A 25,674-nucleotide genomic window follows, 5' to 3' on the forward strand; every position below is an offset into this window, starting at 1 on the left:
GTGTATCATTATAGATGCAGACTTCCATGCCCCTTAAATGCTTAAGCCACACACAATGAGACTACTTTCTTTATGTTACCGATGGATAAAAAGATGGAAAATGCTCACCTTCTTCTCCAGCACAATATCTGCCTGAATAGCAACATGGCCCACCACTATGATAATGGACTGAGCCTCTGAAATATAAGTTACTCATTTAAATGTTTTCTTTAATAAGAACTACTGTGGCTATTGTTCTCTTTATAGCAATAGAAACCCTAACTGGGGCTACATTCCTAAAGAGAGTCACCAGGGTCAATTCCCTTATTTGGGCACTTCTCCTACTGAGGCTAACTACCAAGGTCTAGCTACCAAAGTATTGAAGTCCAATTAACAAATATTCCCTTATAACTTCCCTAAATAACATGTCCAAACACAATTAAGCTCTTCATCCTAACATGGGGTTCCCCTTTTTCCTTTATAAACTGCCATTTTCCTAAAGGCCACATCTCTGTCCTCTCTATTCAGAGGCAGTTTTTTGTCCTCCATGTCCTAAAACCCTTTCCCCATTTCTCTTGTTGTTTTACCCTCCTGGCCATAGTCCTATGGTGCAAATAAATATGTGTCGAGAACTTGGACTTGAAATGTAATGTGCAAACTCCAAGCATCCCTACTGATTCTGTTTAGTATTTCTTCTATGTCAATGGTTTTGGGCTGGTCATTTGAAAGTAGAAAGCATATGACAGGACTTTTCCAAATAGAAAATACAGTCTCCATCAATTACAGGAACAGCGGTCATAAAACAGACAGAAAGACATCAGGATGCACTGCAACCATGGGATCTGATACTGTAAAATAAACTGTGTAAAATAATGGTTAATTTTTTTCCCTCTGTCAATTCAGCAGTTGAGTCCTTTCATTATAGTATTCAGAATGTACTTAAAATACCTGTGATTTCTAATAATATAGCAAATGGCAACATCAACACACAGTTAAATAGAAAACATAATGATTGTTTGATTTCACTCCCCATAAAGACAATGAATGAGTATTTTGAAATGGAAGCATTGCTATGCAGCAATGTCTATCAACTACATCCCCAGAAACAAATGCAGATATTGCAATGCTTCTTCAAAACACTTAAATGTTTTGTCATAAATGACTGAAGCTGCACTAATCATACATTTCTCTCTCCATCAGATGTGGATATATGTGTGAGGTGTCCAGAGGACCAGTATATCAACAGAGAGCAGGACCAGTGCATTCACAAAGTAGTGATCTTTCTGAACTACGAAGATCCCTTGGAGATGGCTCTTGCCTTAATGGCATTGTGGTTCTTTTTATTCACAGTTCTGATTTTGGGATCTTTGTCAAGCACCATGACACTCCCCTTGTGAAGGCCAATAACCAGAATCTTAGTTACATATTGCTCATCTCACTCATGTTTTGTTTCTTGTGCCCCTTGCTCTTTATTGGCCAACCCAACTCAGCTACCTGTGTCCTGCAGCAAATTACATTTGGAGTTGTATTCACTGTGGCTGTTTCCACTGTGTTGGCCAAAACAGTGACAGTGCTGCTGGCCTTCATAGTCACAGCCCCTGGAAGAAAAAGATACTTTCTGGTCTCAGGGGCACCCAACTATATCATAGTAATTTGTACCTTCATCCAAATTATTCTCTGTGCAATTTGGCTGCGAGTTTCTCCTCCCTCTATTGACATTGATGCATAATCTGTGCATGGCCAAATCATCATTGTGTGCAACAAGGGTTCAGTAACTGCTTTCTACTGTGTCTTGGGATACCATGGCTCCCTTGCTTTTGGGAGCTTCATGGTGGCTTTCTTGTATAGATGTAACTAACCGTCTTATTAAATAAGAGACACAGAAACAATGTAAAAGAGAAAGCCGAGAGGTCAGAGCTCAGAGCTAAAATCTCACCCTTCCGCCTGTGGTGTCCCAGCTTCCCGAAAGAGACCTATTTCCTGTCTGTTCGTCTATTTAAAGTATTTTGTTCTGCCTTCTCATTGGTTGTAAACCCAAACATGTGACTGCCTCGTCACTGTCTGAATGTACAGCCCCCTATGTCTTAAAGGCATATGTCTCCAATGCTGGCTGTATCCCTGAACACACAGAGATCTATGGGATAAAAGGCGTATGCCACCACCGCCACACTCTGTCTATGGCTCTAATAGCTCTGACCCCCGGGCAACTTTATTTATTAACATACAATCAAAATCACATTTCAGTACAATTAGATTACCACCACATTCTTGTCCAGGAATCTCCCTGACAAATTCAATGAAGCCAAGTTGCTGACCTTCAGCATGCTGTTTTTCTGCAGTGTCTGGGTCACCTTTCTCCCTGTCTACCATAGCACCAAGGGCAAGGTCATGGTTGTTGTGGAGGTCTTCTCCATCTTGTTCTCCAGTGCAGGCCTGCTGGGGTGTATCTTTATTCCCAAGTGCTACATAATTTTTTTAAACCAGAGAGAAATTCTCTTGAAAAGAAAAGGGAGAAAACATCTTCCTGAACACCCATTTTATAAATTGTTACTGATAACTGTAGTGTTGACACAGAACCACCTACTCTGATACAAAGCACGATGTATGCATTTGCTAGTGATTCTCATTGTGACTTCTAAAGATGATGTCAAGAAATACCATGTGTACTACTTTTCTGTACATACTGGCCTACAATTTTCCACTCATCCTCTTATTATACAGGACCTGGTTCTTGGATATTATCACATAGGGGATGTGTTCTTCTCTTTCTCTAATTCAAAAATAAACTTGAAATAAACTCTGAGTAATTCTTTTCATATCATAGTGAATATGTGACTTTGAATGTAAAAGAAAACAAGAGAAAATTTGTTGTAGTGTGAATGAATGTTTTCAGATGATGAAACAAATTTTCCCCTTGCAGAGGAAGACAAGAGAATCCTGTTGCACCCTGGAAGTTAGAAGCATAAAACTTACAAGACAGAAAGATGTTTTGTTAAATAGATAGAAAGAATATTGAGAAATGTGGAGACATATCTCAGCATTTACAATCATGTGTGGCTTTCTCAGAGGAGGTAGGTTTACTAACCTATCCACACATCTAACAGTCCACAGTCTCCTATTCACAATAGCTCTAATGGATCTGATACCCTCTTCTGTCTTCCAAAAACACCTACATACAGATGTGAACATGATAACCCACTAAAAAAGCAAAGACACAAAATTGAAATTAAATGAATGTTTTAAGTTGAATTTTGCATAGCACTATAGAGCAACACTTGTTTTCTTTATTTTCTCATTCATTGAAAATAGATTTTTAGCTGAAGAGATGGCTCAGCAAGTAAAGAAAATAGATTTTCTTTCACATAATGTCCCCTGATTATGTTTCCACCTCCCTCTAATCCTCCCCACATCCCTTCTTATCTGAATCCACCCCATTTCTATCACTCATTTGAAAACAGTCAGGTTTCTATGAGATAATAATAAAAATATACTAAGATAAAGATTATCTAACACATTAGAATTAGTCAAAATGGGCAAACAGAAGGAAAAAAGCCCAAGAGAAAGTATGGAAATCTGACCCAGGTGTTTGCATATTCAGGATTTCTGTAAAAATTATATATATATATATATATATATTATATTATATATATATTATATTTGTGTGTATACATATATATATATATTAAATGCATTATGTATATCCTAAAATATCATATATGTATATATGTGTATATGTGTGTGTATCTGCTAAAAAAGTGGGGAAAAGAGGGGAACTCTGACACAATATTATGAGACAAGGACTTCCAAAAGTGAGATTGAGTGAATTTTCTGTTTTCATCTATTCCTGTGCATGCAATGTACAATTAAAAGTAGTTTAATTTCTTATTGATACTCCTTTGGAGGAAAGTAAATTCCCATAAGCTGATGGTTATCAACTCAAGATTGCTTCTGAATTAGGCAGGAGGCTTGTGTTCATCCTATTTTCAGTTATTGGACCCCAAATGAGAAAACATCCAAGTAAGTACCGTTTCTACATCCTCATGTCCTGTGATTTCTTTTTGTATATCAATGCTGTTTATTTAGAAGGTCTTTCTTCTTTGGTGTCGTGAATGTCCTATGGATTTTGTACTCTTTCTATATATGCATCCATGCTCTTCTCTGTGCCTTGTAAGGAGATATGTGAAGGAGATAACCCTTTTAAAGTTAGTTTTATTTTTCTCACTAGAATATCTGGCTGTTGATTTCTGTATTTATTCCTGTCTGTTGCAGAATTAAGATTATCTGATGATGATTGAAAAAGGCCTTGATATAAGAGTATAATACAATGCAATTACAAGATATTTTATTGCTTTTTAAAGAACTGCAGCATTTGTTTTTACTGTAGGTAACTGGGATATCTAGTCTCTGAATTTTTTTCAACCAACTTGAGCATTTATGCAGTCAATTCAGATACTGGTTGCTTACTCTTACAAATTTGTATAAACATTTCCCTAGCTATCTTGCAGATAGGACATCATCATAGATCAAAGTGTTTTTGGATGTGTTGGCATTTGCAGTTCTCATTTGTTAATTGCCAGAGTGCATTACAGTACCAAAGACACCAGAATACTGCGCGAAATCTTAATGAAGGCACCAGATCAACTTCTGCATGTTTAACCTTTGTGAAGGTGAAGCTGTTAAGGTCTTATTAATTGCTCCTTGCCACCAGTCTGTGGAGAACAACCTATAATCCTGGCCACAGCCTGGGTTGTTTGGTGACTCCCATGGGATACCTTTAGGCAACAATTTAATTAGATGTGACCCACCTTCATTTTGTGATGAAACGGACAGTTGAGTCTCTGTCTCCCATATTATTTAGTGAATTTATTTAGATCCCCTTTAGGCATGTGTATACTTTAGAAAGCTTCTACTGTGTTAGGTTTACACAATACTCCCCAAGTGGCCTTTAATTTTAGCCATCTTTCCTTACTTTCCTTCCTGCCAGCCCTCTCCTCATTTGATCTTCAAAGTAGTTTTAATTTACATTTTCATGGTGGCTAAAGATGTTGAACATTCTTAAGTATTGTTCGGCCATGTGTGTTTCACCTTCTCAGAACTCTTAGTTCTGTACATTTTCAAAATTGAGCTAACATTTTTCTTGTTCAGATTTTACATTCATTTATATTCTAGATATACTAATGCTTTTATTCCCAGGACCCCCAAAGTACTTGTTAAGCTCTTTTGTCTTTTCTATTTTTGTTTTTAAACCCATGTCAATGCTAATGTAGCTATAGCTGTGCAATCTAATTATGGTTTTTCTACCCCATTGAAGCATTTGTACACAGTGGTGTCAGTGTGATGATTCTCTGTGACTACATCAATAGAGTGTAATGGGACATAAACATGATGATACCTCCAGCTTGTGTCTCATGTCAACAGAATTCTAAGTTATTTAAATGCCATATTCTCTAGGTCTATGAAGTGTTTGAAGATTACCTGTCCATCTGACCTATGTATCTGTAAATCTGGATAACCTAACTAATGTAACTACAGAGATGACAAGCATAGGTGACTATAAATCTATAAGTCTTATCTACTGGAATAACCTAAGGACTAAGGCTTCATGTAAACAAGGTAAACAATCTATAAGCAAATGTATGGTGAAGAACGATGACGTCAAAATTGTGACAATACACAAGATATTTATAACAGAGGTAGGAAAATATAGTGAGATATGCAATATGACAAAAATCTTAAATATATATCAATATACTGAATATCCTAATCAGAAGTAGAACATACATAAAGTATGGCAGATATAAATTTACATTTGTATCAATATAAAATATTTCAAATAAGAGTAGAAATATATGTACATTATAACAAATATAGTTCTGTATTTGTATCAATATACAAATTATCTTAAACAGGAATATAAAAGTAGTTTACATTTGTATCAACATATAAGAATCCATAACTGTACAAATTCAGTGGGTGACTTACAAATGAAGGAATAGATAGATTGCGGTGGTCTGGGGAATGTGTATCACAATCCAGCCGTGTTCTCTGGACCTCTGCTCAGTCAACCTCCACTGTCTAGGGTCCAGGAACAGAGCGAGTGCTTGCTCATCCAGGTCTCGGGTCTCGAGACGCCTCCCTTGGCCCTGCCTCATAGGCGTGACAGTTGCCAGAGTCTCAATGGGGGTTGGAACTTCCAGATCCAAGCTGGAATGGCTACCCACTACAGTCGGACAGTTTCTTTCCTTGGTGTTATAAGATGTTCACCATGAAGATACTTATTAACAACCTAAGTGATGTTTATTCCCAGGTATTTCATGTTTTAGAGGTTACTGCAATAGAGTTTCTTCCTCGATACATTTCTCAGTATGATTCTTTCTGTTATATAGAAGAGCAATCAATTTTGTGTAGTGACTTTGCAATCTGTTACTTTCCAGATAATAATCATCAGATGAAAGACTTTTCACAGCAAATATTTAAGGCCTCATGTACATGTACAAAATCATTAGCACATAGAGATAATGTACCTCCCTTTCTTTTCTACTGACTAGCTAATGTAGAAGAATACAAAGAGGCCTACTCTTATTTCAGGGGAATGTGTATTTTCATCCTTTGTTGTTTCATAGGAAAGACTCTCAGTTTTTCTTTTTTTTTAATTCTTGACATACATTTGTCATATGTTCCTTCATGTTATCCTAATATTTTTCTTCTATGCTGAGTATTTTAGTGATACTGATGATTTTGAGAAGTGTTTTCTTCACATGTTGAGATGATTATATAATTTATGACCTTGCATATTAAAGTAATTTATTAAACTCTCATTTTTTGGAGTCACTTGTTTGCACTTCCTGTTTTACTAGGTAATATTATTTCCTTCTCAGGTCTCTAAGGGAGTTAAAGATTATAAAGTTGTAGTTTCAGTTTTCTTTACTAAAATATTTCAGAAAAGAAATTCACTAAGAACTTGTAAAATATATAGTTTTGAAAGTCATCATAAGTTTTCTATTAGTAATTCAAGATAAGATATAAAGTGAATTAGGTATTTTTGGAGTTACCAAGTTAAGATAGATAATGGAATATTTTTTTCTGAATTTTTCAAATGCAATTGGACTAGATATTGTTGATGTATTTATTGCTTGTATATATGTATATAGTTATTGTACTTATTGTATAAAGTTTTTCTTAGTTATAACTTTTTTATTTTTTATTAAACAAAAAAGGGGAAATATGGCAATATTTTGTGCTGATGCATCCTAACATTTTATTTGTGCTTTAATAAATAAAGCTTGCCTGGAGAGCAGAGGAAAAAGCCAGCCACTATAAGTAAACACAGAAATCAGGCAATGGTAGCACATACCTTTAATACTATCACTTGGGAGGCAGGGATCTGTCTGGATGCCTATGAGTTCAAGGACACTCTAGAGAACAGAGCTAAGCATTGTGACACACACCTTCAATCCCAGACCAACGATAGAGTTCTAGAACTGTGTATAGACAGGCAGGAAGTGACAGAGCTTGGCAGGAAGAGGAAGTAATATAACTGGAGAGAGCCAATGAGAGAACAGAACAGAAAGGTATATAGGCATGAGTAGACAGGAAGAAGCTCTCTTTGGAAGCTGCAAAGTTGGCGAGGTGAGGTTGGTTGGTGGCTTGTCCCATTCCTCTGATCTCTCTCTGGCTTTAACCCCAAATTCTGGCTCTGCATTTTTTCTTTAATAAGATCATTTAGAAATTCATCAACAGCAATCCAATTGACAGCTAATAATAATCATAAAGCCTGTTCTTAGGATTCAAAGCTGTATTCTTGTCACTCTGGTTATTGCATGCTTATTAGAAAACAACTTTATACAGAAAATGAAAGTAAAAGATTTTTTAGATGAGAAAACTAGCCATTAGAAACTGTGACCAGGGATATTTACACCACAAAAATAAATCTTTTATAGTCTTTGGTAAGTTCCTATTATAAAATATTTGTATTAAGACTCATGATATCCTTAAATAGAAATTTGAGAAATTCAGAGAGTTTTGATGGTCAGGTTCATCTAACATTTATACATACTACAAGAGATCAATTTGCTAAGTTGTTCTTCCTATATCAGTTCCATAATTGTGTCTTTTTTGGTACACTTAAATTTGAAATTTCTTATGTCATATGCATGAAGAGAGCCCTGATCATCACTTCTAATATCTCATGCTTCCTCTGTAGATTATTTCTAATGCTGACATATTAAGACACTATTGAAAAGTGGAATCTCAGCACAGAGTCTTTGTAATATTTTTTTATATTTAAAAAACCTTAGGAGCCAGGCAGTGGTGGCACACGCCTTTAATCCCAGCATTCGGGAGGCAGAGGCAGGCGGATCTCTGTGAGTTCGAGGCCAGCCTGGGCTACCAAGTGAGTTCCAGGAAAGGCGCAAAACTACACAGAGAAACCCTGTCTTGAAAAAAAAAAACAAAATCAAAACAAAAACCTTAGGTAACTTGAGTTTTGTATTTGTGTGTGTGTGTGTGCTTCTGTGCACATGTTAGTTCATGTAATCCTGAAGTCCCAAAGAAGCCATCTGATCCTTTCAAGTTATTGATACAAGTGGTTGTGAAGAGCATTTTGTTGGGGATAAATATGAGGACCTCTGTAAAAGAAATTTGTGATATTAACTACAGACACATCAATTTACATTCTATAATGTTCTTTCTACCTATTTATGAAAACATACCACTCTCTTCTAAGTTCTTCTGTTCTAACTCCTAGGAAGCATCAGAATTCCCTTCCTATCCTCTTGAAAAGAGGCGTATTTGTAGCTAGAGTTTTTCTGGTCCTTCCTAGTCCACAGTCAGAAAAAATCTCTCTCACCCACAAGTCCCGCAGCCACTCAGACCCAACCAAATAAACACACAAAGACATATTGCTTACAAAATGTATGGTCATGGCAGGCTTCTTGCTATCTAGTTCTTCTATCTTAAATTAATGCATTTTTATTAATCTATACCTTACCATGTGGCTAGTGGCTCACCAGCATCTTCACATGTTTCTTGTCATGCGGCAGCTGGCAGTGTCTCTCTGGGTCAGCCTTCCACTTCCCAGAATCCGCAACTCTGTTTGTCCTACCTATACTTCCTGCCTGGCTTGGCCAATCAGTGTTTTATCTATTAACCAATCCGAGCAACTCATTTAACATACAGACCCTCCCACAGAATATATTGCTTTACTCCCATCAACAAAAATGTTCACTCTTTCACAAATATCCTGTCTTTTTCTCTCAGCCCTCAACTGCATCAAAGTCAAGCATTTATTCAGATATTAAAATATGTTTGAATTAACTTTGAGCACTTCTGCATTTTAGAACAGAGAAGAGTATTCCACTCTGCACTATTGCCCAATGGCTAGGTCTTAGGGAATGTATGGCTGAGTAGGTTATAAGAGACAATGTAGGAAACAATACTAGATATGATATTGCTAGACAACATCAATAGAGAAAATAGTGAGAGTCATTTTATAAGAGATAGGACTTGCAATGTAATCCAGTATATTTTGGCTATGAACCAACTATATATTTGCCAGTGAGAATTCATTAAATATGAGTTCAGGAAGATGATTTCCCTCTGATCTTTTGAAAAAAATGTCTGTCTATTCATAACAAATTTGTGCAGCACTTGGGGATAAAGATACATCCAGCAGGCCTTCAATGGAATACAAGAAGGAGAAAATCTCCAAAGCCACGATGACCTTGCCCTTGGTACTATGGTATACAGGGAGAAAACTGACCCAAACACTGCAGAACAATAGCATGCTGAATGTCAAGAACTTGCCTTCATTGAATGTGTTAGGCAGATTCCTGGACAAGAAATCCACTGTGAATCTCCCCAGAGCCAGGCAGGCCATGTATCCAAGGACACAGTATAAGCCAGTGACTGAGCACTTGATGCACACAATGATGATGTAGCCATAATCAGATGTGTATTGATATCAACAGAGGGAGGATAAGATCCTTGCCAGACTGCACAGAAAATAGCTTGGAACAGAGTACATATGGCAATGATGTAGTTAGGTGCCCCTGAAACCAGGAAGTACCTTATCCTTATTCCAGAGGCTGTGATTATTAAAGCCATCAGCACAGTCACTATTTTGGCCAACACAGTGGAAACAGCCACAGTGAATACAACTCCAAATTTCTGCAGAGTACAGTAGCTGAGTTAGGATGGTTAATGAAGAGCAAGGAATACAGGAAACAAAAGATGAGTGAGATAAGCAATATATAACTGAGTTTCTGGTTGTTGATCTTCACATTGGGAGTATCATGGTGCTTGACAAAGACCCCAAGAACCAGAGTTGTGAATGCATAGAAACCACAAGTCCATTAAAGAAGGGATACTGCCTGGAGCTGCCGCCAGGACAAACAAGATGTAAGGTACCAGTAAGCCGAGCCAGGTGGCAAAGTATAGATTAATAGAAAAGGGCTAAATATAAGAGTGAGAGCTAGACAATGATAGGCCTGAGCTAATGGCCAAGCAGTTTAAATAATGTAAGAGTCTGTGTCTTTATTTTATAAGTGGGTTCCGGGACTGGTGGGACTTGGGAGCTGGAGAGAAATTCTCCAGCTACAAATGGCGCCCAACAGCTTGAGTTTCTACCTTAAACCTGAGAATATTTAATAATCAATTCTAAACAGAGCCAAAACCAAGTTCCTGCTTCTTGTCTCATACAGGCAGCTAGACTCTGCAAAACGCAGGTTTCAACACTGGCGGGTTCCTGGTATGTGCGTTTGACCATCACTATGGTGGGAATGAGGTGTCTGCCTGAGGCACATTATGCTATATGGTAGATTTAGTCTTTACTAGTATTTAAAAATGGTTTCTGGGCTACATGCTGCTTTGATAAAAGCTTAGACCCACTATTTCTGAGACTTGATGACTCCCAGAGCTGGCAAAAAAAAGTACCACTGACATGTTGGGAAGCTGATGTGGGCGGAGCCAGCAGCCACAGCGCCTTTTCAGTCTTAGAATGGTACAGTTTAAAGCAATAGGCTCAAGGTAATATAAAAAAATAAGCCACGTAAAGATGGCTACCACACAGAGAACTGGATTAGGTTCTCTTTGATATTCGTAACTGAAGAAAAACATTTGATTACAAAAGCTGTTGAGTTATGCCAAAATGTATATTTTAAAGGTACCTTGACTTCAAAATTTAGATTTAAGGATATGTTGCTTTGGAAAAGAGGTTTTGCTTTTGTTTCCACAGAAAGCCAGAGGCTGTGGATTTGTTCCAGATTAAGATACATCAGGTTTCCCCAGCCAAGACCCCCTGAAAGGTCTCCAATGACACTATGGCACAGAGGATCCAACATCCAGAGCGGTTTCAAGACTACTGGTTCACACAATACAGCCTCACGAACTACCCCATAGGCCTAAAATTTTCTTTGCATCCCCATAAGATACAGCGCCCCCTCCAGCAGGAAGTAGTAAGAGATGCTATGCCCAAATTCCCTAATATACCAAGCTGGCTTTAGAGGTGGAATTGGCTCACTCCCCCTCTAAACCCAGACAAATTCTTAAAAAAAAAATGGTTAAGAGATTCTTATGTCCCAAATCAGAAGAGCCCTCTGGTGTGGGACAGAGAAAAACAATATTTTTATTTAAAACAGGTTGATTATAAATGTGATCTCTTTCTAAAAAAGAAAAGGGGATATGATATAGATATATAGGAGGATATAGAGATGATAAGATAAAAGGGTAGATTAATGAACCTACTTTTAAAGAACAACTTGTTTAAAATGTTTTACATTGGTATAGATTTTAGTTTATGTTTAAAATATTTTACATTGGTATAAATTTTAGTTTATTGATACAAACTTGAAGTTAATTTTGTTATACTGTATATATGTATTTCTATTCTTGTTTGCTGTATTATGTTTATGTAACTCATTTAAAATTGTAGTGGATAATTAAAAATAGATTAATAATTAGTCATCTATGATAATCATATTTGTAGCCATGTTAGTTAAGTCTTCTAGGTATACATAGATATATTTCAGATAGATAGGTAGTCTTCAAACACTTCATAGACCTAGAGAATATGGCATTTAAATAACTTAAAATTCTGTTGACGTGAGACACAATCGCTCCTGGCTGCACCAATTTGATCCCTTGAGAATATTGGACTTCTAAGACATTTCCATTTGAATGTTTGTCTTTTTGGCACAAAATGGCCTACTGGGCAAAGAACTTCCCTTGCCTTGACGGCTGACAGTACAAATGCAATGCTGTCCTTCCTGGACAAGCGAGACACAAGGAAAGTGACCATTGTACTCTGCCAAGACAGGGTAAGATGGTCTCTCAGAATTCCTGCTTCTGAAAATGGTCTGTCAGATACTCTAGGCCTATAGCCAATTTGAATGCACCAACAATGCTGAAAAACATTAGGTGATTGTCCAGGCTGCCAGCTGTCTTGGTCTACTTTTGCAAGATTCCCAAAAGTTGCTTGCATCCTTCTCCCATTTCTCAGGTAGTATTATATCCTTCTGAGGTCTTTGATGTGATTAAAGACTAGATAGTTGTAATTTCCTCAGTTATGATAAAGATAAGTTAGATATAAAACCTTAAACTCATAAATACAAGATAGATAGGATATGTTCTTTAATATTATAACTAATTCTTGCTCAATAATTGTTTTGTTATATGTAATTTTACCATGTTAAAGCTAAAACCTTCCTTTAAAAAAAAAAAGAAGAAAAGGGGAAGTGCTGTGGATATCGCTATATGTAAATAAATCTGATTGGCTGATACCCAGACAGGAAGTATAGGTGGGACTAACAGAGAGGAAAATTGAGGTAGGAGGAAGGAGAAGGGAGACTGCCTGGAGCTGCCGCCAGGACAAACAAGATGTAAGGTACCAGTAAGCCGAGCCAGGTGGCAAAGTATAGATTAATAGAAAAGGGCTAAATATAAGAGTGAGAGCTAGACAATGATAGGCCTGAGCTAATGGCCAAGCAGTTTAAATAATGTAAGAGTCTGTGTCTTTATTTTATAAGTGGGTTCCGGGACTGGTGGGACTTGGGAGCTGGAGAGAAATTCTCCAGCTACACATTAAGGCAAGATCCATCCCCAGGTGGTCTTCATAGTTCATCATGATCATAGCTTTATGATTGCTTTGGTTCTGCTCTGTGCTGACATACTGGTCTTCTAGATACTTCACAACTCATGAAGAAAATAAAGTATGATTAATGTAGATTCAGCATTAATATTTTCAGGATATTTCAATTAAGTGTGTTGAAGAAACATCACAATATCTGCATTTTGATGTTGAGGATGTAATTGAAGGAAACTGCTGCAGTGGCAATGATTCCTTTTCATAATGTTCATTATCTCTATGTGGAACAAAACCAAAGAATCTTTTTATGTCTATTTAAGGTTATTGATGAGATAGATCATTGGTCATGTTTCCAGGAAACATGAATTTGGTAGTACATTTTGGAGGTTATGATGAAATGATTTATATTGGTGAATTCACAGAAGACATATTCAAAAACCATAGTTTTGCTGAGTGCATTTTAAAATCAAGATCACATGCATTCAGTGTGTCCTGAGGTCTTTGTCTCTTTTAGGAATGTTGTCTCTATGAGATATAAACATGTTTTCTTTACTAGGACCAGATCTCTGACATATTTTCTAATTCAAATTTGCTAGCCCAAATACATTGAAATAGAAACAACTCTAAATGAAATAAGCGAGGCATATGTATTTGTATATGCTTACAGCTATATATACATATAAAATTAGAAAAGGAACTTATGACTTGGAGTGTGATTGGGTTTATATGGGTTTAAGCAGGAGGATGAAAGTGGTAGAAATTCTATGAATATAATATTAATATTTGTGAACTGCAAAGAATACAAAATAAATAAACACAGCATTAGTTGTGTCCTTTTCTGCTATTAGAGACAGCAAGTTGCAAATCCTTTTCACAAGAAACAGTAACCTTACCACTGAAAGTAGAAAACTGTATACATATTTACCAATAAAATATCTCTACATCTTCATTCCATCACCTTCAGAAGTATAGAGCACCTTCTTCCTTCCCTCATTTTCAACTTATTGAGACCCAGACCCTGTCAATGTGCTCATGGGTGAAGTAAATACTGATAAACAGCATGAGAAAGACAACACAAGAGACTTTAAGAATGAGTGGTAACACAGAATCTTTGAATTGAGCATAGTATTCATAAGTTATTATCATCACCATGGTAATTGGAGGAAACCATATTGTAATTCTTCTGGATCATTGCATAATTGCAGAGAAGCATGATGTGCTTCCAAGATTTAAAGTATTTTTATTTAGAAGAATGTTTTTATGGACAGTTTTAAATTGTTAACTTGTTTAAGGGGCTAAGAATTTTGTGCCTAACTCATCATAAAACAAGGGGTCATGAACTTTTAAATGTTTATTATTAAATGTACACAATTGAGAAGATACGTGTAGTCCTGTTTGCCTCATCTCAAATACTAAATAGGACATATCACCACTCGCAACTTTTCCTACATTTGTCCTACATTCTCTGCAGTCCATATCCATTGATAGAGGCTCTTCATCCCATACTCAGCCGAACATTATCACAGTGGCAGTGCAGGTCCCAGAATGCAAGTAAAGTAGATGAGCAGAAAAATTGTATGACAAGAATTTATACATAAAACACAGGGTCACTTCTCGGGTTCTATTTGCTTTAAAATACTCAATAAGACTTCCCTGTAGTCAATAATATATTATAAAACGAGGAAAAACAACATTGGAAACCACAGATAAATAAGAAAAAAAATGGGTCAACACATGTGAGGATTGAAAATTATGGAGGAGGATCTTAGTTTAGAAAAGAAATATTCAACTTATCTTCTCATGAATAATGATTGGTTCAGAAGAGGAGTGATAAATCTTATAGAGTGTATGAAATGAGGCATACAGGTCATGTGTTCTTTCTGAGCTCTTTGAATATTTTAAAAAATCAACATTTAATTTCGAAATGAACTATGGATCTTTGATGATCTTGATAGTTTTGGAACAGCAGGATCCAGAAAGTTAAATGATTTGGACTGATTATTGGTTTTCAAGACAAGGGAATCACAGGCTTTGGTTAGATATTCTGTAACTGATACTGGTATAGAGAAGGCCCCACTCTGAATGCTATGTTTAACTCAATTACTCTAAACATGAAGCTGCTTTTCAATGACATGGACTTTGTGATATAATCCCAGTGTGGGAAAATGAATTTTAATTTATGAGTTCCCCTGAACTAATAATGCATGTCTCACTGTGGATAATCTAACAAAATACACTGACATCATTTCTAAAGCTTTTAACACTAACAAAAATCTGAGGCAGTCATTGGATCAAACTTTCCCAAAATGTTATTTTCCCTGGGGCTCTGCTTTCCAAAAGGATGAACGATGTCATGAAACTAGCTGAACTATCATCCTATATATTTATCATCCAAATTGTATACCATGGACTATGGACAGCAGATGAAGAGCCTGAGGGAAGAGAGTTTCAAGGTATTCTCAATGGGTGAGAAAACAACTGCACAAATAAAGAAAATGAACCATGATACATAAGTAGCCTCTTGTTTGGTCACAGAAATAAAAGCAAGTGGATATGTCTGGGTGCCCATTTTATGTTCTGATAAGCATGGCATGTCACAATACAAATGTCTCAGGGTTATAGCAGAAAAAAATGTTCACTTTGATTTTACTGTTCTTGCTCTTCAACATTCCACTTCAAGTGTCAAGTTCCATTCATCCCAGTTGCTTTTGGACAATGAAGCAGAGTGAAGACAAGGATGGAATATTTCAGCCATGTGCCTTCCTACTTGAGGCAGTCCATGGGACAGTGGAGATAACAGAGTTCATACAACCTTTCAAAGAAAGATAAGTGCCTTATACTTTCTACATAAGTGTCATCATGGATATTTCATGAGGGGTCAGAGGATGAGGATCAGAGCAATGCCTTGAAACTTCTGCCTCATTCTCCCAACCTGCACATAAATAAATGTCTCCAAATTCTGTTAGATATTCAATGCCATTTTTCTACTTTTAATTTGTCCAGAGAGTGTTTTGTGTTTTCCCAGTTACCTTCTAACTTCCAAGCCTGGAAACTGAGTAAAGGAAGTACTCCATACATTGACACATCACATATAGTCTACTTCTTCACAGTTTCCATATCACAATATCTAGTGATGTCTCAACAAAGGAACCCCATTCTAATTCAGTGAGTGTCACCCTAACTGGGTAAAAAAAAGGCCATACAGTAAAGTCAGCTGATGGATATGCCATCAATGTGTTGTTTTTAACACATTGCTAGGGCAAATGATATTTTTGGCACACTAGCTACAGAAAATGTTCACCTAGATGTTCAATTACTCTCTCAGATGATCTGTATGTAGTCACACTGTGCCTTCTAAAGATGCACCAAGAATGGAAGTAGGAAACTATCCACTTTGAACTTTATGTACACTCCCATTTCTCCAAAATTTACTTATATGCATGTATAATCACTGGGCTTTAATTTCAAAGTCCATTCATTCACTCTTTCTTTACAGTAAAGATGGATTGTATGGACTGTAAATGGTATGTTTGCATTCTTTGAGAACTGTGGCTGTCCTTAATAGGGGTGACTTCTTCCTTCCCTAGTCACTTGCCTGAGAAACAGCTGCAGCATGTAATAATTGGCAACAATTGAGAGTAGGGATAGAGGTGTTGCCCACTAGCACACATTTCCCATTATTTAAGAATCCATGTCTACTCTCTATATATGTCTAATCTGTCTATTCTCTGACACTTACATCACATTTACCACACTTGTTTTTCTGTAAGTAATCTTATTCATTGTATCTGCCTATTTTACGAATTTCAAGACTACCTACATATTGATTTTATGTATATTTGGTCTTTATTACTTAGATAACATGAAATGACTAGGAAGAAAGTGAAGTTATTATTCTTCCCATAGACATACACAAAAACTGGTATCATTCTCTTCCAACTGACTTGTCACCCATTTTTTTACATAAAACTTCATAAACTTTTCCATACATTTTACATTTTAGAATCTTCTATCTTACCAACATGTAATACTGGCACATACAAATTTAATTAGGATGTTATTCTTATGTTAGTGTAACTGAAAAGGTCTTCAAACAATGTTTTCTACATTGTGTTGGTTAGATAAACCCAGTAAAAATATGTGACATGGCAGTGTAAATATAAAATAAGTGAACAATACTAAAGAGATAGTACACACCCTTAATATCTGCACTCAAGACCTAAAGGAAGTGTATCCCTGTGCATTTGAGGTCCATTTAGTCTACAATTGGAATCCATTCCCTTCTTATGGATTAATTGAACATTAATATCATCCATTCCCACAGATGAATACAGACATACATTTTTATCAAATCTGTCTCTGGTATTTGAATTTATTTAAAAATAAAACTTTAAAAAACATTTTATGGCCAAAAAAGATAAACCAGAAAGAAGAAAGATAAAGATTGTCAGGATGGTATATGTCAGCAATATAGACCACTGATTATAAAGAACTGGAAGCAACAAAGCCAAATGTTGTCCCGACTATTGTGCATAATCTGACATTCAAGATTGCCTTACCCTATTCAGTTAATTTCATAAGAAAATACTATAAACTCAATGGCTCACACATCATGTGTATTTTACATATTGCTCAATAATTTAAAAATGAAATCACAATCAGGTTTTCTGTTTGGTCAACACCTTAGGCCTTGTCTTTACCTTTTGAGAAAGAACTTAAAAACCAGAGATGTACAAGGCTCTCGGTGGAAGATACTTATGGCTCATCTTAATTATAGGATCTGTAGTCTCATGAACCTTTAAATGTTTTTGTAAGCTTCCATCTTCTTATATGATCTCAAAATCCCAACATAAAAGCTTTGTTTCAGTCTTTGGGTGCTTGGGAATACCATCTAGTACATGATAGTCCTTGTATTGATTACACATGATTATCTGTAAATTTCTGTCTCTATTAATCACTGTAACCTTTTACAGAGGAGGAAATGACAACAATCAGTTTGCATTGGCCTTAGCGTTTGCAGTGGATCAAGTCAACAGGAACCATGATCTTTTATGAAATATATCTTTGACATTTGGATTTCTAGCAGGTGGTTGTAAGTTCATGTCAAAAGCATATGATATGATTCAATCTTCTGTAAAACATCATTATAATGCACCTAATTATAACTGTATTAATCTGGACAGATGTTCAGTGGTGCTTTCAGGACCAAACTTGGCAGAATCTTTAGTAGTTGGGAAAGCAATGGACCTCTACCATTCACAGCAGGTGAGATTTTGGGTTATAGTTTTGCAAAAAATACTGTCTCTATTGGTGCCATTCCAAGATGCTGAGAAGAGTGTGAGGGAGAAACTGACCTTACACTTACATCAAATGACATAGTTCAAGGGTGTTATTCAGAGATTTTATGGGCCTTTCATATTTCCCTTTTTAAAGTATAGATAAGAGTATAAGTAGCATCTAAGGGGGTACTTAAGATCTCTTTGCAGAAAAGTGTGTTTAACAACTTATTTTAATGCATGGTATCTCATGGTTTTCCCTGTGTCCCAGGTCATTCAATTTACCTTTGGACCCTTCCATCCTATCCTGAGTGATCATGAACAATTTCCTTAATTGTATCAGATGGCCCCCAAGGACACATCTCTAGCCCTGGCCATGATCTCTCTCATAATTCACTCCAGCTGGAACTGGATTGGGCTGACTATCTCAGACAATGATCATGGTATCCAGTTTCTCTCATATTTTGGAAGAGAAATGGAAGAAAAAACAGTCTGCTTTGCCTTTTTGAACATGATTCCAGTCAACATGCATTTATATGTGTCAAGAGCTGAAACATATTATAAGCAAATCATGACATCATCCTCAAATGTTGTTATCATTTATGGTGATACAGACAGTACTCTAGCTTTGAGCTATAGAATGTGGGAATCTCTAGGTATACAGAAAATATTGGTCACCACATCACAGTGGGATGTCACCACAAGAATGAGAGACTTTACATTTGACGCATCTCAAAAGACTCTAACATTTGCACGCCATCATGCTGAGATTTCTGGTTTTAAAAATTTTCTCCAGACATTGAGCCCTCTCACCACAAACACATGCCTGGCAAGTCTGGAGTGGATGAACTTTAACTGTGAAGTCTCAGCTTCTAATTGTAAGACACTGAAGAATTGCTTATCAAATGCCTCATTGGAATGGCTAGGATTACAGACTTTTGACATGGCTTTTAATGATGGCAACTATGATATATATGATGCTGTGCATATCATGGCCCATTTCTACCAGGAGAAACTTCTTCAGGGAATGGAAAATGTGAAAGGACATCAATATAATTGCTTGAAGGTAGTGTTTCTTCTATTGGATGATATTTGGTGTCATCAATGTCAGAGTTTTTAATAGTCTCTCTGATGCCTCATTCCAGTTGATTAGGAAATATTTTACCAAATAGAAAGATTTCTGAACATTTTTGATCCTGAGAAAGTAAATCTAAAGGTTGGTATAAATCAGAGTTGCAAAGGCAGTGGAGTAGGACACACAATTTATCAAGGTAAATCAGTGATTTTCTTACAGAGCACCTGAATATCATCACCCCTGTTCTAATACTGGAAACATAGGAGTCCTTCCTCATTAATCCTCTCTGTGATGGGAAGATAAGCTTTTGTTCGTTAGTTGTCAAATAAGTGGTATTCAGTTTAGGGGATTGTTTTCTACAGTGTTATTAGCTGATTCTGCCCAAATCTAGGCACTGGAAAATACACAGAATATAATAGTCAGATTCTGTTCAGTACATACATGTGTATACATATGTGTGGATGGATGGCTATCATTGATTATGGATATGTTTGTGATTGTTTCTGCGTTTCTGGGTGTATATCTGTGTTGATATCCATGTGCTACTGTCCATCTGCATATCTGTCTCTTTGTAGAACTTAGAGTTAATTTGTCTTACATCAATGTTTTTCCTGTAGGTGTGTGTTTCTGTGTGTCTTCCTGTGTGTATATGTCAGTGCATGTGTCTACATGTGTCCATGTGTGTTATTTGTGTGTATTTTTGGATTCGATTGTGCACATGTATACCTCTGTTCAGTATATCTGTGTGTATTTGCGTGTGTGGCTGTCTGTCCTTGGATTTGAGCATAAATTTGTCTGCATCAATGTCTCCCTGTGTGTTTTTATGTGTATATATCTATGGATTTCTAAGTGTATGTATGAGCCTGTGTGTTTTTTGTGTGTTTCTTTTTCTGCTTGTCTCTTTGGGTGCATAAGTGTGATTTTGTGTGTCTATGAATTCACATGTGTGTTTTGTCTTACACATGTATGTGTATGTGAGTACTATGTGGCCGTATTATATATGCATCTCTGTATGGATATGAGTGTGTGTATGTGTTTGTGCACATTTAATATTTATGTTTGGTGTCTGCATGTATGTCTGCATTTGTCTTTAGTAGTTTCCACTGAGAGAACAGCAATTCTAGGGATATTATGATAATTTTATTAATCCACTTGCTTTCATTGAGATTTCTCAACTGTGCACATTCAATAAAGTTGTATTTATGATGAGATCATTATACATTTTCTGACTTTAAGCAAGGACACAAACACTGTAGAATGTTGACTGTCTTTCAGCTGCACTCCATTCTTAGGAAGACCTACTTCACCTATACTGTTGGGGAAAATGTGGTAATGAATCAGAAAGAACAACTGAAGACAGAATATGACATATTCCAGATTTGGAATTTCCCAAATGGTCTTGGACTTAAGGTGAAGATTGGAAGGTTTAGCCCATATTTTCCACATGGTATACAGCTCCATTTATATGAAGACATTATAGAGTGGGCCACAGAAAATACAAAGGTGGGTCTGACCTAAATCTTCTGATTTCCATTACACAGTATTTCCATATCTGATTCTTTGTAACTTAGTGAAATGAAATAGATTGTCACCTTAGGGACCATTCTTTAGCCTCCTTTAGTATGACTCTCCTTTTCACTTTTTGATATGATGTTTTATTAATTCTTTGAAGATATCAGACATGAACACATTGAATATTTATCATACTAGAACATGTTTGTCTTTTAATATAATTATAAAAATGCTTGTTAGCATTGTTTAATATTATTTCCAGTAACATGAAATTCTCTTGGTACCTCTCTAAGTACTACACAATGATTTTCCTATTTTCTGCTGAACGCTTGACACCAGTGCTGAAAAACTGAGGCTAATTGTAAATGAGGAGAAAATTACAATATGCAAATCATTATTTTTATTACAGATTGAGTTCAAGAATAGCCAGGTCTACAAAGAGAATCCTTGTCTCTAAAAACAATACAAAAAAATAAAGAAATGTGCAGAAAGAAAAGGAAGACATGCCAGTAATTAAGGTCATCTCTTAATTTTTTAATTTAAAACAAAATTTTATTCATTTTACATACCAAACACAGATCCCCCTCTCATCCCTGCTCCTGCACCCCCGATCCTTGCTGAAACCCCCACTGAGCTTCCATTTATCCCCTCCTATAAAAAAGTAAGTTCTCCCATGGTGGGACAGCAAAGCCTGTAACATTCAGTAGAGGTAGAACCTAGGCCCTAACCCCGGCCTCAAGTGTTAGCAAGGTATTCAACCATAGGTAATGGGATTCAAAAGGCCAGTTTATGCATCAAAGATATATTGTAATCACTTTGCCAGGGGTCCCTCAAACAGATCCAGCTACACAACTATCTTCCATATACAGAGGGTCTAGTCTGGACCGATGTAGGTTCCATAGTTGTTGGTCTAAAGTTTGTGTGTTCCTATGAGCTTGGTTGAGCTGGCTCTGTAGATTTAACCAGAATAATCTTGATTCCCCTTGCTCATATAATCCCTCTTCCCTCTCTTCAACTGGACTGCCAGAGCTCGACCTGGTGCTTGATTGTATATCTCTGCATCTGCTTTTATTGGTTATTGGATGAAGGCTGTATGGTGACAGTTAGGGTATTCACCAATCTGATTACCAGGATAATCCTGTTCATGAAACCTAACCACAACTGCTAGTCATCTAATCTTGGGGTATCCTTGTGGATTCCTGGGAATTTCCCTAGCACCAGGTTTCTCTCCTACACTATAATGTCTCCCTCTATCAAGATATCTCTTTCATTGCTCTCCCACTCCATCACTCCTCCAGCTAGACCACCCTATTCTGTCATGTTCTCATCCTCCATATCCACCCCTCAGTTGCCCCTCCATATTCCCAGTTCACTCTTGGAGATCTCTGTTTCCCCTTCCCAAGGTGATTCTATGTCCCTCTTAGTGTCTGCCCTGTATCCTAGCTTCTGTGGAGATGTGGGATGTAGTCAGATTATCATCTGCTTTACATCTAGTATCCACTTACATGTTTGTGCTTCTGAGTCTGGGTTACCTCACTCAGGATATTTTCTAGTTCCATCTATTTATCTACAAATTTCATGATGACATTTTTTTCTCTACTGCGTAGTACTCCATTGTGTATATGTACCACATTTTCTTTATCCACTTTTCATTTGAGGGGCATCTAGATTGTTTCCAGGTTCTGGCTATTATGAAGAATGTGGATATGAACATAGTTGAGCAAGTGTCCTTGTGGTATGATTGAGCATCCATTGGGTATATGCCCAAGAGTGGTATAGCTAGGTCTTAATGTAGACTGATTTTCAGTTTTCTGAGAAGTCCCCATACTGATTTTTGGAGTGGCTGTACAAATTAGCACCCCCACCAGCATGTCCTTTCCTTACAGAAGGTTCTCAGTTTCAGGAGGTATCATTTATTAATTGTTACTCTCAGTATCTGTGATACTGGTGTTATATTTAAGAAGTGGTTTCCTGTGTCAGTGCAATCTATGCTACTTCCTGCTTTCCCCTCTTTCAGGTTCAGTGTAGCTGGATTTATTTGAGCTTTTTATTTTATAATTTAATTTAATTTTACATATCAGCTGCAAATTTCCCTGTCCTCCCTCCTCCTGCCCCCTTTTCCTCCCCCCCAAAGCCCACCCCCAATTCCATCTCCTCCAGGGAAAGGACTTCCCTGGGGATTCAGCTCAACCTGGTAGATTCAGTTGAGGCAAGTCCAGTCCCCTGCTTCACCCAGGCTGAGCAAAGTGTCCCTGTATAAGCCCCAGGTTCCAAACAGCCAGCTCATGCACTAAGAACAAGTCCTGGTTCCACTGGCTGGGGGCCTCCCAAACAGTTCAAGCTAATCAACTGTCTCAGTTATCCAGAGGGCCTGATCTAGTTGAGGTTTTTGATACACATTGATTTGAGTTTTGTGCATAGTGATAAATACGGATTTGTTTGCAGTCTTCTACATGTTGACACACAGTTATGCCAGCACCATTTTTTGAAGATGCTTTCTATTTTCCCTTGAACAATTTTTGTTTCTTTGTAAAAAAAAATCAGATGTGCATAGGTGTGTGGATTAATGTCAGTAACTTCACTTTGATTCCATTTGTCCACATGCCCATTTTTATGCCAATATCAAGCTTACTTTATTACAATAGTTCTATAATAGAGCTTGAAGTCAGAGATGATGATCCCTCTAGAAGTTGCTGTTTTGCACAGAATTGTTTTAGCTATGTTATGTTTTCTGTTTGTCCATATAAACTTATGCAATGTTCTATTGAGGACTGTGAAGATTTGTGTTGGGATTTTGGTGGGGATTCAATTGAATATGTAAATTTATTTTGTAAAGATTTCCATTTTTATTATGTTGATTATACCTGTCCATGAGCATGGAAGATCTTTTTTATTTTCTGATATCTTCTTCAATTTCCTTCTTCAAGGACTTAAAGTTCTTGTCATACAGGTCTTTCATTTGTTTGGTTAGAGTTACCCCAGGGTATTTTACATTATTTGTGGCTATTGTAAAGGGTAATGTTTTTCTGATTCCTTTATCAGCCTGTTTATTATTTGTGTATAGGAAATCTATTGATTTTTTAAATTAACGTTTTATCCAGCCACATTACTGATGGTACTTCTCAGTTGTAGAAGTTTCCTGGTAGAATTTTGGGGGTCACATATGTAGACTATCCTATCATTTCCAAATAATGTTTGATTTTTTCTGTCCAATTTGTGTGCTTTTCATATCCTTTTGTTGTCTTATTGCTCTAGCTAGGACTTTGAGTACTATATTGAATAGATATCGGGAGAGTGTACAGTATATAGTCTTGTTCTTGAAATAAGAGGCATCACCTTGAATTTCTATCCATTAGTTTGATGTTTGCTACCAGCTTCCTATAAATTGCCTTTATTTTGTTTAGGTGTACTTCTTGTATTCCTGATTTCCCCAAGAACTTTATAATGAAGGGATGTTAGATTTTGTCAAAGGCTTTTTCAGCATCTATTGTGATGATGTAGGTTATTTTCTTTTAGTTTGTTTTATGATGTATTACATTGATAGATTTTCATATGTTGAACCATCCCTGCATCTCTGGTATGTAGCTTACTTCATCATGGTAGATGATTTATTGATATGTTGTTGAATTTGGTTTGCCAGTATTTTATTGAGTATTTTTTACATCAATGTTCGTGAGGAAGATTGTTCTGTAATTCTATTTCTTTTGCATCATTGTGTGGCTTGGCTATCAGGGTAGCTATAGCTTCATAGAAATAATTTGGTAATGTTCCTTCTGTTTCTATTGTGTTGAAAAGCTTGAGGAGCATCGCATTAGTGTATATTTGAAATTTTGGTAGAATTCTGCACGGAATCCATCTGGCCATGGGCTTTACTTATGGGTGATAGGTCTATTTAAATTGTTTAACTGGTCTTGATTTAATTTTGGTATATGGCACTTATCTAGAAAATTTTCCATTTCTTTTAGATTTTCCAATTTTGTGGAGTACAGATTTTTGAATTATGACTTGATGATACCCTGGATTTCCTCATTCTCAGATGTTATGTATCCTTTTCATTTATGATATTGTTAATTTGGATATTCTCTTGCTGCCTTTTAGTCAGTTTGGATAAGGGTTTTTTCTATCTTGTTGATTTTCTCAACGAACCAACTCTCTGTTTCATTGATTCTTTGTACTGTTCTCTTTATTTCAATTTTATTGATTTCAAACCTCAATTTGATTATTTCCTGGCTTCTATTCCTCCTGGTTGAGTTTGCTTCTTTCTCTTCTATAGCTTTCATTTATGCTACTAAGTCACTAGTGTGAGATATCTCCAACTTATTTATTTAGGCATTTAGATCTATGAATTTTCCTCTTAGTACTGCTTTCCTAGTGTTCCATAAGTTTCGTATGTAGTACATTCATTTCCATTGAAATCTAGGGAGTCTTTAATTTCTTTATTTCTTCCTTGATGCAGTGGTGATTTGGTTGAGCATTATTCAGTTTGCATTAGTTTGTAGGCTTTCTGTAACTTGTGTTTCTGTTGAATTCCAAATTTAAGACATGGTGGTTTTGACAAAGTACAGGAGATTATTCCATTTATTATTGTAACAGTTGAGATTTGCTTTCTGACCAAGTTTGTGTTCACATACTTAGAGAAGGTTCCATAGAGTGCTGAGAAGAAGGTATATTCTCTAGAGTTTGGTTTGAATGTTCTGTAGTTGTTTATTAAGTCTATTTGAGTCATAACATCTTTTAGTTCCATTATTTCT

The 25,674-nt window shown here is 36.5% G+C and overlaps 1 pseudogene; it reads left to right on the forward strand.

Annotated features, from left to right (window-relative positions):
* LOC114687591 overlaps nucleotides 1-25,674 on the forward strand; it is a 46,412-nt pseudogene that overhangs the window by 8,871 nt on the left and 11,867 nt on the right.

This window comes from Peromyscus leucopus, chromosome 1 (genome assembly GCF_004664715.2).
Source record: "Peromyscus leucopus breed LL Stock chromosome 1, UCI_PerLeu_2.1, whole genome shotgun sequence".
In the NCBI taxonomy this organism is placed as follows: domain Eukaryota; kingdom Metazoa; phylum Chordata; class Mammalia; order Rodentia; family Cricetidae; genus Peromyscus; species Peromyscus leucopus.